Source organism: Rhinoderma darwinii, chromosome 8 (assembly GCF_050947455.1).
Source record: "Rhinoderma darwinii isolate aRhiDar2 chromosome 8, aRhiDar2.hap1, whole genome shotgun sequence".
In the NCBI taxonomy this organism is placed as follows: Eukaryota; Metazoa; Chordata; class Amphibia; order Anura; family Rhinodermatidae; genus Rhinoderma; species Rhinoderma darwinii.
This window is the reverse complement of record NC_134694.1, coordinates 116573121-116590518: the sequence shown is the minus strand read 5'-3', so window position 1 is coordinate 116590518 and position 17398 is coordinate 116573121. Positions and strand designations below refer to the sequence as shown.

General features: G+C 43.6%; 2 non-coding genes across 2 annotated transcripts; both read left to right on the top strand.

Annotated features, from left to right (window-relative positions):
• Positions 1–5340: 5340 nt before the first annotated feature.
• On the top strand, positions 5341–5450 carry TRNAL-CAA (transfer RNA leucine (anticodon CAA)). Its single transcript has 2 exons — positions 5341–5378; positions 5405–5450. It is a non-coding gene; the product is annotated as a tRNA-Leu (tRNA).
• Positions 5451–5983: 533 nt separating this feature from the next.
• TRNAL-CAA (transfer RNA leucine (anticodon CAA)) lies at positions 5984–6091 on the top strand. The gene is made up of 2 exons: positions 5984–6021; positions 6046–6091. It is a non-coding gene; the product is annotated as a tRNA-Leu (tRNA).
• The last annotated feature ends 11307 nt before the right edge of the window (positions 6092–17398 follow it).

Here is a 17398-nt window from a genome sequence, read left to right as displayed (position 1 = left end):
ACCCCTAGAAAATTCCTTGAGGGGTGTCGTTTCCAAAATGGGGTAACTTTTGGGGTGTTTCCACTGTTTTGGTCCCTCCAGGGCGTTGCAAACCAGACATGGCACTGAAAACCAATCCAGCAAAATCTGTGCTCCAAAATCCAAATGGCGCTCCCTCCCTTCTGAGCCCTCCTGTGGGTCCAAACAGCAGTTTATTACCACATATGGGGTTTTGCCATAATCAGGAGAAGATGCTTTACAAATGTTGGGGTGCATTTTCTTCTTTATTCCTTGTAAATATTACAAATTTCTATGTTTTTTCAGAAAAAAAGTAGATTTCCATTTTCACAGACTAACTCCAATAAATATAGCAAAATACCTGTAGGGTCAAAGTGCTAACTATACCCCTAGATAAATTCCTTGAGGGGTGTAGTTTCCAAAATGGGGTCACTTTTGGGGAGTTTCCACTGTTTAGGCACCACAAGGCCTCTTCAAACCTGACATGGTGCCTAAAATATAATCTAAAAAAAGCAGACCCCAAAATCCTGTAGGTGCTCCTTTGCTTCTGAGGCCTGTGTTTCAGTCCATTAGGGCCACATGTGGGATATTCCTAAAACTGCAGAACCTGGGCAATAAATATTGAGTTGCGTTTCTCTGGTAAAACGTTCTGTGTTACAGAATTTTTTTTATTACAAATGAATTTCGGCAAAAAAAAAATGAAATTTGTAAATTTCCCCTCTACTTTGCTTTATTTCCTGTGAAACGCTTAAAGGGTTAAGAAAATTTCTGAATGCTGTTTTGAATACTTTGAGGGGTGCAGTTTTTAAAATGGGGGATTCTAATATTTAAGGCCCTCAAAACCACTTCAGAACTAAACTGGCCCCTGTAAAAATGGCCTTTTGAAATCTTCTTGAAAATGTGAGAAATTGCTGCTAAAGTTCTAAGCCTTGTAACGTCCTAGAAAAATAAAAGGACGTTCAAAAAACGATGCAAACATAAAGTAGACATATGGGAAATGGTAACTAGTGACTCTTTTGTGTGGTATTACGATCTGTTTTACAAGCAGATACATTTCAATTTAGAAAATTGCAAATTTTTGAAAATTTTCTCTAAATTGTGGTGTTTTTCACTAATAAATATTGAATTTATCGACCAAATTTTTCCACTATCATAAAGTACAATATGTCATGAGAAAACAATCTCAGAATCGCTTGGATAGGTAAAAGCATTCCGGAGTTATTACCACATAAAGGGACACATGTCAGATTTGAAAAAAAAATCGGCTGTGCCACAAGGCCAAAACAGGCTGCGTCTTGAAGGGGTTAAGATGCAAAAAAAAATGTCGAAATTTTGTTTATGGCTTTTGAAATACGAGAACCAAAATATGGAGAATGCGGGCATCGATCCCGCTACCTCTCACATGCTAAGCGAGCGCTCTACCATTTGAGCTAATCCCCCTTCCTAAGGCCTTTTGTGCACCGTGCCTGTGATTATGGGCAGGGATGGCCACGGACGGCCACGGACAGTCATCCACATTTGCAGGCCGTGCTCCCATTATAAAGTATAGGAGCACGGTCTGTAAAATTAAACTTAGGACATGTCCTAGTTGCTACAGATGCTTTCTACGGCCTGGACACCTTACAATATGTATATGAGAAGGTGTCCGTGGGCCATAGAAATCAATGGAACCGTATTTTGATCCGCAATTACGGTCCGTATTTGCGGACCAAAATTACAGTCGTGTGCATGGGGCCTTAGGTAATATTTTGAAGCAGGAACGTGGAGTACATACATAGTACGGTTGAAAAAAGTCGTACGTCCATCAAGTTCTTTTTTTTTTTTTTTAAAGTATGTATTTTTATTTTCCAACAATTACAGACAAATATTCAAAAATTCAACAGCATGTCCCATGGCAATAACATCTCTGAACACTGATATCAATATATTGCAGAAAATATATCCTACAAGTAATATAAATTATTACAAATAATCCTCGTTAAAACGGTACGAGATATTTTACCCCAAAAACAAGGAGAAGAAAAAAGAGTATCAATGTTCATAGGACATGTAACACATAAAGGAAACCATAAAGAAAAGGGGAAGGGAAGTACAGAAGAGGGAGGGGGGGAGAGGATGGGCACGTGGTGTATCCCCCGCAGTACCACAATTCCACACTGATGGTTAAGGATTCATAGCCTGATTGGTGTCACACCAGACAACTGACGCTCCAGGTACCAGGTTGAGGAGCCAAAACATGCAATCAGCTTCAGCTTTTGTTTAATGTGAAGTGGTAAGAGAGGTATAAAATTCTCCCACAGCTTAAAAAATCCCTCAGTTTTGTGCTCTTTCCGGAGGGAGGTTTCCACCCAATCCATGCGGAAAAGGTAAGATAGTTTCTCCAGGAAGATACGATGTGTAGGGGGGGGGGGGGGTGTTAGTTATCCAGACCTGGAGAATCGCCTTCCTAGCAGTCGCAGAGTTTTTTGTGGTGGTTCGGGATATAGAGCATGGAAGGTGGCAGGATCCCAAAGAGACCCCACTTTTGGGTTGAGGGGCAGTGTATGGACAGAGTATTTGATATAAAACATTGAATCCTGCGCCAAAACTCAACAATAGTTGGGCATGACCAGAGGCAATGTAACAGGTCTGCATGCGGTGCTCCACACTTTAAACATGAGTGGTCAGAGGAGTTACCCATAAGAAAGCCCCTGTAAGGGGACACGTAAGCCCTATGAGCTATTTTAAAAGATATCTCCCAGTACATGGCTGATGGGAGGTATTTGGCGGCCGTGGTTACAGATGATAGGATATCGTCATGAGTGATGTCATCTTAGTGGTCAACCCAGTAAGATACACCAGATCGTGATTTAGCGTAGTCCAGTGGCTGTCTTAAAACGTTATAGTATGTAGTGATTAGTCTCTTTCGGTGTTGGTGAGATGGAGTTAAGTGAGAAGAAGTCATCCCAGTCTTGGTCTTGTAAGTGTCTAATGACCTTATGAGCATAGCTAGAGGCCTGCATATAGACGTCCATCAAGTTCAACCAAGGGATGGGAAAAAGGGACGGGATGAAACAAGAATCCTACACATTGACATAGGAGCTGATATTTTTTAGTTCTACGAAATTATATTTGTCTTTTTTGCAGCATCTCCTGTCCCTGCTGTGACGGCTCCTGCGGTCAGTTATTCCACAGATTCACAGTAAAGAAGACTTGTCGCAGATCAGGTTGGTTTGACAACTTCTGTCCTTAGTAAAACCGTGCTGGCTGTCACTTATAATACTATTATCTGTCACATAATCCTGTATATAGTCCCTCAATAGCCCCTCAAACATTTTCCCCACAATGGATGTTAAGCTTACTGGTCTATAATTACCCCGGGAAGACCTAGAGCCCTTTTTGAAAATAGGCACCACATTTGCCCTTCAACAGTCCCTTGGCACTATACCAGTCACTAGAGAATCTCTAAATATTATGAAGAGAGGTAGAGAAATAACTGAACTAAGCTCCTTAAGAACTCTAGGGTGTAACCCATCTGGTCCTGGGGCCGTGTGCACATTTTAATTTTTTTTTAACTTACTTTACCTAAATGGAGGACACCAAAAGAGCTCCCTAGTAGATTCGTAGAAAATAACCCTTCAGTGGTGAATGTATGGGCTCTATAGGGAATTATAGCTTGGACCATATCTACATTCATCCAATTCAGTATATTAGTTGATGTATTAACAGCACTGGCACCAGCTACATCAGCTCCTTAGCGCTGTCCCCGCCTACATCGGCTCCTGAGCACTGGCCCGCCTACATCAGCTCCTGAGCACTCTCCCCACCTACACCAGCTCCTGAGCACTGGTCCCGTCTACATCAGCTCCTGAGCACTGGCCCCGCCTACATCAGCTCCTCAGCACTGGCTCCGGCTACATCAGCTCCTCAGCTCTGGCTCCGTCTACATCAGCTCCTCAGCTCTGGCCCCGCCTACATCAGCTCCTCAGCTCTGGCCCCGCCTACATCAGCTCCTCAGCACTGGCTACGGCTACATCAGCTCCTCAGCTCTGGCCCCGCCTACATCAGCTCCTCAGCACTGGCGCCAGCTACATCAGCTCCTCAGCACTGGCTCCGGCTACATCAGCTGTTCTTTCTTCTATTATGTTTTTCAAATTCCCTTTTTTTGTCATATTTTACAGAAGGTGTCAGCCATGTGGGGTTTAATTTTAGTCGTTTATACTTGTTACCTATAGGAATACATTTTGCACTATAATTATACAAAGTGGATTTTAAAGGGAAACTAAACGTTCAACAAACTTCTGACATGTCATAGTGACATGTCAGAAGTTTGGATTGGTGGGGGGTCCGAGCATTCAGACCCCCACCGATCGCTAAAACGAAGCCGCAGAAATACTCGTGTGAGCGCTGGGCCGCTTCTTGTTCGTTCGGCTTTTTCCTGAAATAAATACATCAGTGTACGGACCCAATAGAAAGTCTATGAGCCCGCACTCCGAACAGACACAAAGCAGCTGAACGCTCACACAAGGGCTTCAGCTGCTTCGTTCTTGTGATTGGTGGGGGGTCTCAGTGCTCGGACCCCCACCAATCCAAACTTCTGACATGTCACATAAGATTTCCCATTTATCATTTGTACCTTTATTTGACATTAGTTCTTCCCAGTCTGTGTCCTGAATTGCAGCCAAAATCCTGAGGAAATTGTCCTTAAAATTAATTGTTTTTGCCCTCCCAGCCTGTGTTTGTTTTTTACAGTATAGGTAAAATATAACTATATTATAATCACTGTTACCGAGGTTTTCACAAACATTGACGTTCCCGACAAGCTCTGCATTATTAGAAATGACCAGATCCAGCGGAGCGCCCCCTGTAGTCGGCTCCTCCACACACTGGGATACATAAAACAAGATGCACTAGCTAAGAATGAAGGCAACCTTCCCCTTCCTCTCTCCTTTCTGTCCCCTCTTCTCTTTCTTTACTGCCTTCCTGTTCTCTTACGGGATATTATGCATGGCTGCGGGTTCAGGGTGCATACCAGAGTATCTTTATCCTTATTGATATAAGCGGTATGTTGTTTTTTCTTTGTGTTCTTTGCACTCTTGTAATTCCAGTTTCTGGCCTGTGGGCCGATGTCAGCGCTGCACTGGTCTGCACCATTATATTATATTATGTGTTTTGAAAACAGAAAATAAAAGAATTTATAAAAAAAAGAATGAAGGCAAAAATCTGAATGCAAAGTGCAATATTAACTCCTGATTGTCATCTCTTCAGAATAAATCCGTGTTCACATTTACAGGCAGAATTTACATTGCGTCATAAGAGCAGAACAAATGCTGTGAGCGATCAGTGAAGTGTGTTCTATCAGCTGTCAGGATGGCCGAGCGGTCTAAGGCGCCAGACTCAAGAGGCATCTCTTCCCTACACATGGGTGTTCTGGTCTCCGAATGGAGGCGTGGGTTCAAATCCCACTTCTGACAGATATTTTTTTTTGTTTTTTTCCCTTTACAATATTAAACGAACTCTGTATTTTCTTTAATTAAAAGTATTAACAAAAGAAACGTGGAACTGCGAAGCGCAGAGCTGAGAGCCAATATTTGTAGCCCTCGAAACAGTCATTCTATCCAGAGCGGTCAACAAAGTTTTCTTGTAATAAACATGCAAATATTCTGTCATCTGATACCTCACCGCATATGGTAGCAGTGAAGTCCTGCGCGGCCGAAACCGCATTGCAAATCCGCATCAACCCCACGTGTGATGTTCTCCCTGCACGACACGCTACGTTTGCAGGCTGACACACACGGACTGATCTTACATCCTGATTCGGTTCTATGATTGGTAAATAAGCATTTATGACCCTCTCGATATCATACATTAAGAATGTAAAATCTTTCCTTTCTCATCTACTAAACCACTAAGTGGCCGAAAAGAATAGAAACAAATCAGCAACAATGTAGCGCGTGGTCTGCGGTTTACTGGTTTTAGAGCCGTAAAGCAGCAGGTTCTGCAGCTTGTCAGGATGGCCGAGTGGTCTAAGGCGCCAGACTCAAGAGAAATCTTCCCTACACGTGGGTGTTCTGGTCTCCGTATGGAGGCGTGGGTTCAAATCCCACTTCTGACAGATATTTTTTGCAAACATTCACAATCTCCTCTGCACTAAATGTCATCATTTATTTTCTCTTCTTGCCTTATTTTCTCTTTGTCTTTCAATATTTGCTGAAAATTTCACAACAGACTCTAAACACAGGAAGAAGGCTCAGAGCGGAGAACAGACTGCAAAACAACTTTCTATCCTTTCAAGCCTATTTTATTGCATTTCAAGCCTTTGCACAGTTGAAAACGTGTCTCCTAGCAATGACACAAACATGAGGGCCCAAAAGTTTCCATCTAAAACATAAAAAGGTACAAAGCCGGAATATGATAACATCGAGGAGACAGCCACCTAATAGCAGCTGCGGTCACGTGATCCCGGGGGGAGTTCTCGCGAGAGATCTGGCAGCGGTAAAGTGTGCGGTTCCATGTCGCCTTCTTGTCTTGGTCATTTATCTCGATATTCAGTCTGTTTCCTGCTAGAAGTGATGAGCTGAACGCCTCATATCTTATTGAGACAGCCGCTCCCTCATAAACCCCCCCGGCATTCCAGAGTCGTTTCTCGCTTTTGAGGAGGTTACGGAATTATTAGACTGTCGTCGGCCCCTTTTGGCCGATGCCCATTGTTCCAAAGCATCGTGCATTTTTGCAGAACTAGTACTCCACTTTGGAGGATACATTTTTGGATTTGACTTTTTTCTTCTTTAGTTGGCCGTATACATTAGATGTATGTCAGCCGAATCCGCCGGTTTTGGCGGGACCAGCCGACCATCTAAAGTGAACGGTATCAATGGTATTTTTTGTTAATAATAATCTGTCTGTTTTTCATATATTATAATGGGGCTCATGATCTAATTTCCCATCACACATACTAAGGACAATGTTATAGGAAACCAATTTACTTGGAGGAAGCCTACACAAACATAAGGAGAGCATACAAAGTCCAAGCAGCTTTCAAAAACAAATTTAAATTTAACTTCCCTGACATTTCAACATTTTCAATAAATAATTTTGGGTAAAAATTTGTATGATAAAATTTGGAGAATGCGGGCATCGATCCCGCTACCTCTCACATGCTAAGCGAGCGCTCTACCATTTGAGCTAATCCCCCATGATGGAGCTCTGAGTTCTCACTTTCTGTAGTAATAACTTCAGAATGCTTTTACTTATACATGCGATTTTGTTGTGACACGTACTTTATGTTAGTGGTAAAACTTGGTCAATACTTTCGGTGTTTAATGGTGAAAAATTAAAATCAAAATAATTTTTTTTAAATTTACATTTGTAATGATTCTGGCACTTAATTTTTTTTTTTTTTTACGGCGGTCAACGTGCGAGTTAAATAATGTTATATTGTGATAGTTCGGACATTAGCAGACGCAGCAATACCAGTTCTGTTAATTTTTTCAAAACTTTTTATGTATATAGATATAAAATAAAAAAACTAGGGAGCTTGAAGCAGCAATCATTGCACTGCTTACATGATATACTGCAATACTAACGTAGAGTCTGATGCTGACAAGTCTTAATAGGAGTACAAATATGGCAGACCTGGGAGCCTTCATTAGGCCACAGGCTGCTGCCATTACAACCATCAGCGCTCTGCAATTGCGTCATGCTGGGGGGGGGGAGCTAATGTCAGAGGAAGCCGCCCCCCTCATTCAGCTTAGATGTCGCGGTCACTATTGACCGTGGCATCTAACGAGTTAAAAAAGCGGGATCCCACTCAAGCCAATACAGCCGTCACTCCCATTCTATGGAGCATGCTCGGCACGTGAGCCCGCTTCATACTCTCCCACCCAACCTTCGCCATATATATACGGCGGATGGGAAGGGGTTAAAATAGGTAAAGAACCTGGAAGAAGCCCATGCAAACATGAGGAGAATATACAAACTCCAAGCGGCATGCCTCGTTAAAGAGGCTCTGTCACCACATTATAAGTGCCCTGTCTCCTATATAAGGAGATGGGCGCTATAATGTAGGTGACAGTAAAGCTTTTTATTTAAAAAAAACGATCTATTTTTAACACTTTATTAGCGATTTTAGATTTATGCTAATGAGTTGCTTAATGCCCAAGTGGGTGTATTTTTACTTTAGACCAAGTGGGCGTTGTACAGGGGAGAGTATGACGCTGACCAATCAGTGACCAATCGGCATCATGCACTCCTCTCCATTCATTTCTTCAGCTCATAGGGATCCTTTTAGATTGCTATGTGCTGTCTTATACTTACACATTAACAATACTGAAGTGTTTAGACAGTGAATAGACATTCCACGGAATGTCTATTCACAATCTCTGCACTTCGTTACTCTGTCTGTGGTAGTTACAGCAGAGGACGCGTAATCTCGCGAGATTACGTGGTAAATGAAGGGTTACAACGAGATCACGCTTCCTCTGCTGTAACTACCATAGAAACAGTAACGAAGTGCAGGGATTGTGAATAGACATCCCGGGGAATGTCTATTCACTGTCTAAACACTTCAGTATTGTTAATGTGTTAGTATAAGACAGCACATGATAAGGATCTAGCAGGATCCCTATGTGCTGAGTAAATGAATGGAGGGGAGTGCGTGATGCTGATTGGTCAGCGTCATACACTCCCCTGTACAACGCCCACTTGGTCTAAAGTGAAAATACGCCCAGTTGGGCATTAAGCAACTCATTAGCATAAATCTAAAAACACTAATAAAGTGGTGAAAAGAGATTGTTTATTTAAATAAAAAGCACTGCTGTCACCTACATTATAGCGCCCATCTCCTTATGTAGGAGACAGGGCACTTATAATGTGGTGACAGAGCCTCTTTAATTCTAAAAAGAAAATGTAGCTTCTCTTAAAGGAACAGTGTCACCACAATTTTTTTTTTAATATGTTAAAGATGTTAGTGCTTTATTAAAAACGTTTGGATTAATTTGTGTGTTTGTGTGTTACTTTTTTTTATTTTTACACTTTTTCTTCCCTATGGGGGCTGCCATTTTTTGTTCCATTTCTGTATGTGTCGATTAACGACACATACAGACATGGAATACGGCAGCTCCAGTCCCATAGGGACTGAGAACGGGGCCCGTTCCATCCACTATCATGTACGCCGCTGTGTGGGAACGGTGCATGCGGCGCTACCACACAGTTCAATTTGAAATGCGCGCCGTCCGGCGCCATTTTCCTGTGGACCGGAAGTCGCGGCCGGACAGTAATATTACTACTTCCGGTCGCGGCTTCTGGACTTGTGCACATGGAGCAGCGGCAGCAGACGGAGCGGATGGACCGGAGGGAGCGGCGGCGACTGGAGCAGGTAAGGGATTTCTATGTATGTTCGTGTTTCAATGTGTGTTTACTACTGTATGTAAACCTACTACACTGTGTGTTAGCTCAAAAAATGGCGACACACAGTGTAGGAGGTTAGACCGTTCAAACCCCTCGTTTCTCCCGGCACTAGCCAGGATAAAGGAGGGGGGATTCTGAGAGCTCACTAGAGCGAGGGATTTTTACCCAATTTTGCAGCATAAAGCAATGTGGTTGCTTTACCACATGCAATGCTGCAATTTTGGGAATGGCTCCATCTAGTGACCAGCAATGGAAAATATTATAAATTAGAATCCAATTGAATCCAATTTATAATATTTTCTGACTCGTGAAAAAAAAAAAAAATTAGAACAATGTTTAATCACCTACACACTAACTGTTTACCTAAAAAAAACAAAACATATTTTGCTGGCAACACATTCCCTTTAACATTTCAACGTTTTCAAGAATTATAAGGTAACATTTATGAATAGATGACAAAACTTGGAGAATGCGGGCATCGATCCCGCTACCTCTCACATGCTAAGCGAGCGCTCTACCATTTGAGCTAATCCCCCATGATAAAGCATGGTGCTGTGGCAGGCCGGTGAGGTACATCTTTAAGGCTGGGTTCATGCAGAGTTTTTTGACAAGTTTTTCTACGTGGAAACCACGCCGCAATACTCGCCAGAAACCGGCCGAAAATGCCTCCTATTGATTTCAATTGGAAGCAAAGGCGGTTTTCTCCCGCGAGCGGTAAAACCGGCTCGCGGGAGAAAGAAGGGACGTGCCCTATCTTCGCGCGGTTAAGCCTCTGATCTCCCATTGACATTAATGGGAGGCAGAGAAAGCGTATTTCGCAGCATTTTATGACCTCGGTGCTCAATGGCCGAGGGCGAAAAACGGCGCAAAAATCGGCGTGCAGGCAGAGGAAAATCTGCCTCAAACTTCCAAACGGAAATTTGAGGCACATTTTCCGCCTACAAAAAACTCTGTGTGAACCCGGCCTTTCCCCTACACGCTACAGCCAGTTTTGACTTTCCTGACATGGCCTCATTTTTCAAATCTGACATCTCACTTTCTGTGGTAATAACTTCGGAATGCTTTTACTTATCCATGCACTTCTTGTTGTGACACATTGTACTTTATGTTAGTGGTAAAACTTGGTCAATACTTTCGGTGGTTTAATGGTGAAAAATTAAAATGTAAAGAATTTTTTGAAAATGTTAATTTGAACGATTCTGGCACTTAATTTTTATTTTTTTTACGGCGGTCAACATGCGGGTTAAATAATCTTATGTTGTGATAATTCGGACATTAACGGACGCAGCAATACCAGTTATGTTAATTTTTTAAAACTTTTTATGTATATATATATATATATATATAAAATAAAAAAACTTCTTTTAACAAGCCCCCTAGGGAGCTTTATCTAGCAATCATTGCACGCTTACATGATATACTGCAATACTAACGTAGAGTGTGATGCTGACAAGGCTAAGGCTGGGTTCACACGACCTATTTTCAGCCGTAAACTAGGCGTATTATGCCTCGTTTTACGCCTGAAAATAGGGCTACAATACGTCGGCAAACATCTGCCCATTCATTTGAATGGGTTTGCCGACGTATTGTGCAGACGACCTGTAATTTACGCGTTGTCGTTTGACAGCTCTCAAACGACGACGCGTAAATGGACTGCCTCGGCAAAGAAGTGCAGGGCACTTCTTTGCCACGTAATTTGAGCTGTTCTTCATTGAACTCAATGAAGCACAGCTCAAGATTTATGAGCGTCTCAGACGGCTCGCAAAATGCAAGGAGGAGCATTTACGTGTGAAACGAGGCAGCTGTTAACAGTCTGTCTTTTCACACGTAAATGCCTCTCATCGTGTGAACATACCCTTAATAGGAGTACAAATATGGCAGACCTGGGAGCCCTCATTAGGCCCCAGGCTGCTGCCATTACAACCATCAGCACTCTGCAATTGCGTCATGCTGGGGGAGGGGAGCTAATGGCATATCAGAGGGGGCCGCCCCCCTCATTCTAACAGCTTAGATGTCGCGGTCACTATTGACCGCGTCATCTAAGGGGTTAAATAAGCGGGATCCCACTCAAGCCAATACAGCCGTCACTCCCATTCTATGGAGCGGGCTCGGCATGTGAGCCCGCTTCATACTCTCCCTCCCGACCTTCGCCATATGTGTACGGTGGATAGGAAGGGGTTAAAATAGGAAAAAAACCTGGAGAAAGCCCATGCAAACATGAGAAGAACATACAAACTCCAAGCGGAATGCCTAGTTAATTCTAAATATAAAATGAAGCTTCTCTTAACATTTCAAAGTTTTGAAGAAAGAATTATAAGGTAAAATGTATGAATAAATGACAAAACTTGGAGAATGCGGGCATCGATCCCGCTACCTCTCACATGCTAAGCGAGCGCTCTACCATTTGAGCTAATCCCCCATGATGAAGCAAAGTGCTGCAGCAGGCTGGTGGGGTACAGCTTTAAGGCTGGGTTCAAGCAGAGTTTTTTTACGAGTTTTTTTACGTGGAAACCGCACCGCAAAACTCGCCAAAAACCGTCCGAAAATGCCTCCCATTGATTACAATGGGAGGCGAAGGCGGTTTTCTCCCGCGAGCCGGTTTTACCGCCTTGCGGGAGAAAGAAGGGACGTGCCCTATTTTTGCACGGCGTGCAGACGGAGGAAAATCTGCCTCAAACTTCCAAACGGAATTTTGAGGCAGATTTTCCCCCTGTAAAAACTCTGTGTGAACCCGGCCTTTCCCCTACACGCTACAGCCAGTTTTGACCTTCCTGACATGGCCTCATTTTTCAAGTCTGACATCTCAATTTCTGTGGTAATAACTTTGGAATGCTTTAACTTATCCATGCGCTTCTTAGACTATTTTGTTGTGACACATTGTACTTTATGTTAGTGGTAAAACTTGGTCAATTCTTTCGGTGTTTAAAGGGAAGGTGTCACGAAAATGATTATTTTTTTTATGTTATGGCTTTTATTATGTCATTAAAATAAATTCTATTTATTTGTGTTTTTGTGTTGTACTTTTTTCTTTTTTCTTTCTTTTACTTCTCTATGGGGGCTGCCATTTTTTTTTCATCTCTGTATGTGTCGATTAACGACACATACAGAGATGGAATACGGCACACACATCCCCATAGAGAATGTGAACGGGAGCCGTTCCATTCACTATAGTGTACGCCGTCTGTGTAGGAACGGCGCATTTGCCGCTCCCACACAGTCCAAAAGGAAGGTCTTCGGCAGAGCGATATCCGGTGCCATTTTCATGTGGACCGGAAGCCACGGCCGGACAGTAAGACGACGACTTCCGGTCGCAGCTTCCATCCATATATTCAGAAGCAAGGACTAGGAGTGGAGGGAGCAGACGGAGCGGCGAGAGCGATGGCAGCGGCAGCGGCGGCGGCAGGAGCGGGTAATTTATGTTTGTGTATGTTCGAGTTATACTGTGTGATTACCACTGTATCTAATCCTCCTACACTGTGTATTCGCTCAAAAAAAGGCGGCACACAGTGTAGGAGGTTTGAACATTCAACCCCCTCCTTTCTCCTGACACTAGCCAGAATAAAGGAGGGGTGATTGCTTGAGCACACTAGAGCGAGTGTGTCTTCTCCAATTTTGCAGCATAAAGCAATGAGGTTGCTTTACCACATGCCAATGCTGCCATTACAACCATCAGCGCTCTGCAATTGCGTAATGGCGGGGGGAGGGGAGCTAATGGCATATTAGAGAGGGCCGCCCCCCTCATTCTAACAGCTTAGATGTCGCGGTCACTATTGACCGCAGCACCTAAGGGGTTAAATAAGCGGGATACCACTCAAGCCAATACAGCAGTCACTCCCACTCTATGGAGCAGGCTCGGCACGTGAGCCCGCTTCATACACTCCCACCCGACCTTCGCCATATATGTACGGCGGATGGGAAGGGGTTAAAATAGGAAAAGAACCTGGAAGAAGCCCATGCAAACATGAGGAGAACATACAAACTCCAAGCGGCATGCCTAGATAATCCTGAAAATAAAATGCAGCTTCTCTTAAAATTTCAAGGTTTTCAAGAAAGAATTATAAGGTAAAATGTATGAGTAGATGACAAAACTTGGAGAATGCGGGCATCGATCCCGCTACCTCTCACATGCTAAGCGAGCGCTCTACCATTTGAGTTAATCCCCCTTTACACTGCTTTGGGATTTCACTTCAGGAGAAAACCCTGACGTCACTGTCCATATACGGCTAGTGATAACCTCAGAGCCAAAGTCCCAGGCAGAGTGCTACTAGCACTCTGCCTGGGACACTGCTCTTCTCCTGACAACAATGTCCATATATGGACAGTGTTGTCAGGGGCTTCCCCAAAGATGGGAGTCCCGGAGCAGAGCCGCCTCTAGCGCTCTGCATGGGATTCCTTCCCTCTTCCTGGCATTACTGTCCATATATGGACGGTGATGTCAGGGGCTTCTGCAGAGACAGGGTCCCGGAGCAGAGCTGCTAGCGCTCTGTCTGGGACTCTTTCTCTCCTCCTGACATCACTATCCATATATGGACAGTGATGACGTGACTACGACGGCGGCCGAGTGGGCCCCGGCAGTTGCCCGGGTTTGCCGGGTGCTGATGCCGGCCCTGGTCACAGGGGTGCCGATAAGTTGACAGAGGGACCCTCTACTTCTGAAACCACTTAAATTCCATGGTCACTATTGATCGCGGCATTTATGGGGTTAAACTACTAGGATCGTCATTTCAATGCTGATGTTATAAAGTAGCCCGTCTGTCCTTGGAAAACAATAACATGCATGAGCGCTTATGGTCAGAGAACATGCAAATTAAAACATGTAAAAAAAACAAACTGTACATCCTGATTTCCAGTAGTTTTCCTATTTTTTTTTAATGGGGTTCTCCATTACTTAAGATGGGCCATCAATATTTGCTCAGTGGGGTCCTGCTCATCAGCACAATGAAGGGGCTGTGGTGATCCTGCCAGCGCTACATCTCCTTCATTGTCTACACAGGGACAGCCCCGGGCATACGGTAATGGCTGTGCATGGAACTACTTGAATGAGATACCAGGCTTATACCAACGTGCCCCTGCCGACACTATTCGTAGAGTTATGTCACAGCCAGTAAGGGGAAGTATAATACATGATCACGGGCTGAGCCCGCTCCATACTAAGTGGGTGTCGACTATTTGTTACAGCCAACACTTCAAACTAACGAGCGAAATCGTCGATAACTCAGTTTTGTAGCGGTAAATAGCGACCATGCCAATCTATGGCGTTAGAAAGAAGGGTTGGCCACATCCATCAGCCCATCGGCTCCCCAGAGACACATGTTGATGGTTGTCATGGCAGTTTGGGGGCCTAATAAAGGCCCCCAGGTCGGCAATCATACTGCTCCTATTAAGCCATGACAAAGGCGGGGCTTAATAGGAGGCGGTAAACAACACAATATAATGCAATACATAAATATTGCAGGATATTGTGCAACCGATCCAATAATCGCTGGTCCAAGTTCCCTAGGGGCATCCAATAAAAAAGTTAAATATTTTTTTTTTATATAAAACAATATTATTACAAAATGTCCTATTTTCCCCCAAAAGCAAAAATAAACATAATAGGCATTAACGCGTTTGTAAAAGTGGAGCTTAAAGGGGTTGTCCAGGTTCGGGGCTGTTTTTTATACAGATGATGTATCCACATCACAGGTCATCAGTATATGATCTGTGGGGATTCGACACCCGGAACCCGCACCGATCAGCTGTTTCGGCTCCCTATCCTGTGGATGGGTCATCAGAATGAAAAACAGCCCCCAACCTGGACAACCCCTTTAATTTATACTAGAAACCAAGCAAGTTTCTGATTGGTTGCATCTTGACTTTTTCTTATAGATGATGATAAATAAGTATAAATCTAGTTGGTTTCACGCTATGAATGATTTGGGAGAGAAAAAAAATCTGTCAATGTCGCTTTAAAAGGGCTTTAAATTTCACTTTGCGTTTTCTTCAATGAAATGTTGTTATATCACCGAAATGACACAGCCGGCTGCTGTTTGGCAGACACACATCCTCTTTATTTCCCCTCCACCCTCAAACCTTTCCTCTCCTCCGCTATGACTCTATAGAACCAGAGGCTTCAGACGTCTACACATCTGGGCTGTGGGATCAGCGTTGTGATCATCAGGAGCCTACGGGAAAGAAACCAGGCGTCTCAGGCTCCAGACCGGCCGGTAAGGAAGGGTCAGGATTAGTGAATACTGTATAGAATCTGAATTCCTATTTTTAATAGTTTCTTAAAGTGCAGCTAAACGTTTGACAAACTTCTGACATGTCATAGAGACATGTCAGAAGTTTGTATTGGTGGGGGTCCGAGCACTGAGACCCCCACCAATCACTAGAACAAAGCAGCTGAAGGTCTCGTGTGAGCGCTCAGCCGCTTCTTGTCTGTTCGGTTTTTCCGGGTCGAGTACCGGGTCATAGACTTTCAATTGAGTCCGTACACGATACATTTATTTCCGTAAAAAGTCGAACAGACACGAAGCGGCTGAGCGATCACACGAGCTCTTCTGCTGCTTCGTTCTAGCGATTGGTGGGGGTCTCAGTACTCGGTCGCCCACCAGTCACTATGACATGTCAGAAGTTTGTCAAACGTTTAGCTACACTTTATCGTATGGAGTTCGCGGTGGGGGGTGGGATGGAATGTATTCTTAAGTAGAGATGAATGTGTCAGATCAGTCATACAGCTCCGTATCATGGAATATTCCTTCCTAGTAACTTCTTAGTAGCTGATTGTCTTCTATTCACCTGAATAGTTGCAGTACTGCAGCATGGCCACTATACTGTTACCGGAGCCTTCTGCTTCCAGCACCGACCCCTGTATAGCTTCTAGTGCCCAGAGGCAGCCGAAACAGCTGATCGGTGTGGGGTCCAGGTGTCGGACCCCCACTGATCATATACTGATGACCTATCCTGTGGATACGTCGTCAGTATAAAAAACAGCCCCCAACCTGGACAATTCTTTTAATAATATAATAAAAGTCTAATCAGTTCCATGCAAAAATGTCAATTCCATTGTAACGGAGCCTTTAGGCCTTGTTCCACACTGTGCAGGTTTTTGGTGCTGTTTTTGAAGCCACAAGCAGAAGAGGATAAAAAAAAAATCTTTCCTTTAACTTCCTCTCTCTTTACGATTCCCTTCTGGTTGTGGCTCCAAAAACTGCATAGAAAAACTGCACCAAAACGGCACTGTGTGAATAAGGTCTTACTCTAAAGTAATTTTAGGAGAAAATATTTCCTTTGCATGAAAGAAACAATTTGTTCTTTGATTTGATTCAGCTGTGAAATCCATTTCCTCTGTTGATTTTGCTGACTACCTGCGATGGAACAATCCACGGCGCTGCTCCTGCTGCTCGTCAGGGGGGCGACCGCTCTGTATTATGAAGGTAAAGTGCGGCTTTTTTTTAACCTCTCCAGGATTCTGTTATTTTTATGATGTTGAATGTGTTTCAGTTTTCACACTTCGTTCCAGTGCGTTCATTTTGATTTTCCATTCTGGGACGTCACTCTGGAAACAAGTTGAGTCCAGTGTAAACTGCCCTGTCTCATAATGAGGGGGGTCTCTCCAATAAGTGAGGGGAAGGAACTGCTGGGAGCCCCACAATCATTATGGACCAGGGGGTGCTGATGATCATTTTGCTGCCTGCAATGTTCCAGTGTTGACAACTACAATGGCCGCTTCTCTGGGCTTTCGCTAATAGGCCTTGTTCACACAGTGCAAATTTGCTGCAGATTTTGCATGTATTTTTTTTTCCAGCCAAAACCAGAATTTGGCCCAGAGCCTTCCTTTATGTATTTGTTCTGTTTAGGTTCTGTTCCTGGTCTTGGATTAAAATAAATAAATAAATGAAAAAAATTGCAAAATCTGCACTGTGGGAACAAGGCCAGAACATTGTGTGTCCCTCTGGTAGCAATACGTCTTGTGTCAAACTTTACAGTGCTGTTCCTTTATAAGCACTGATTCTAGCTGATTGCTCAGCGT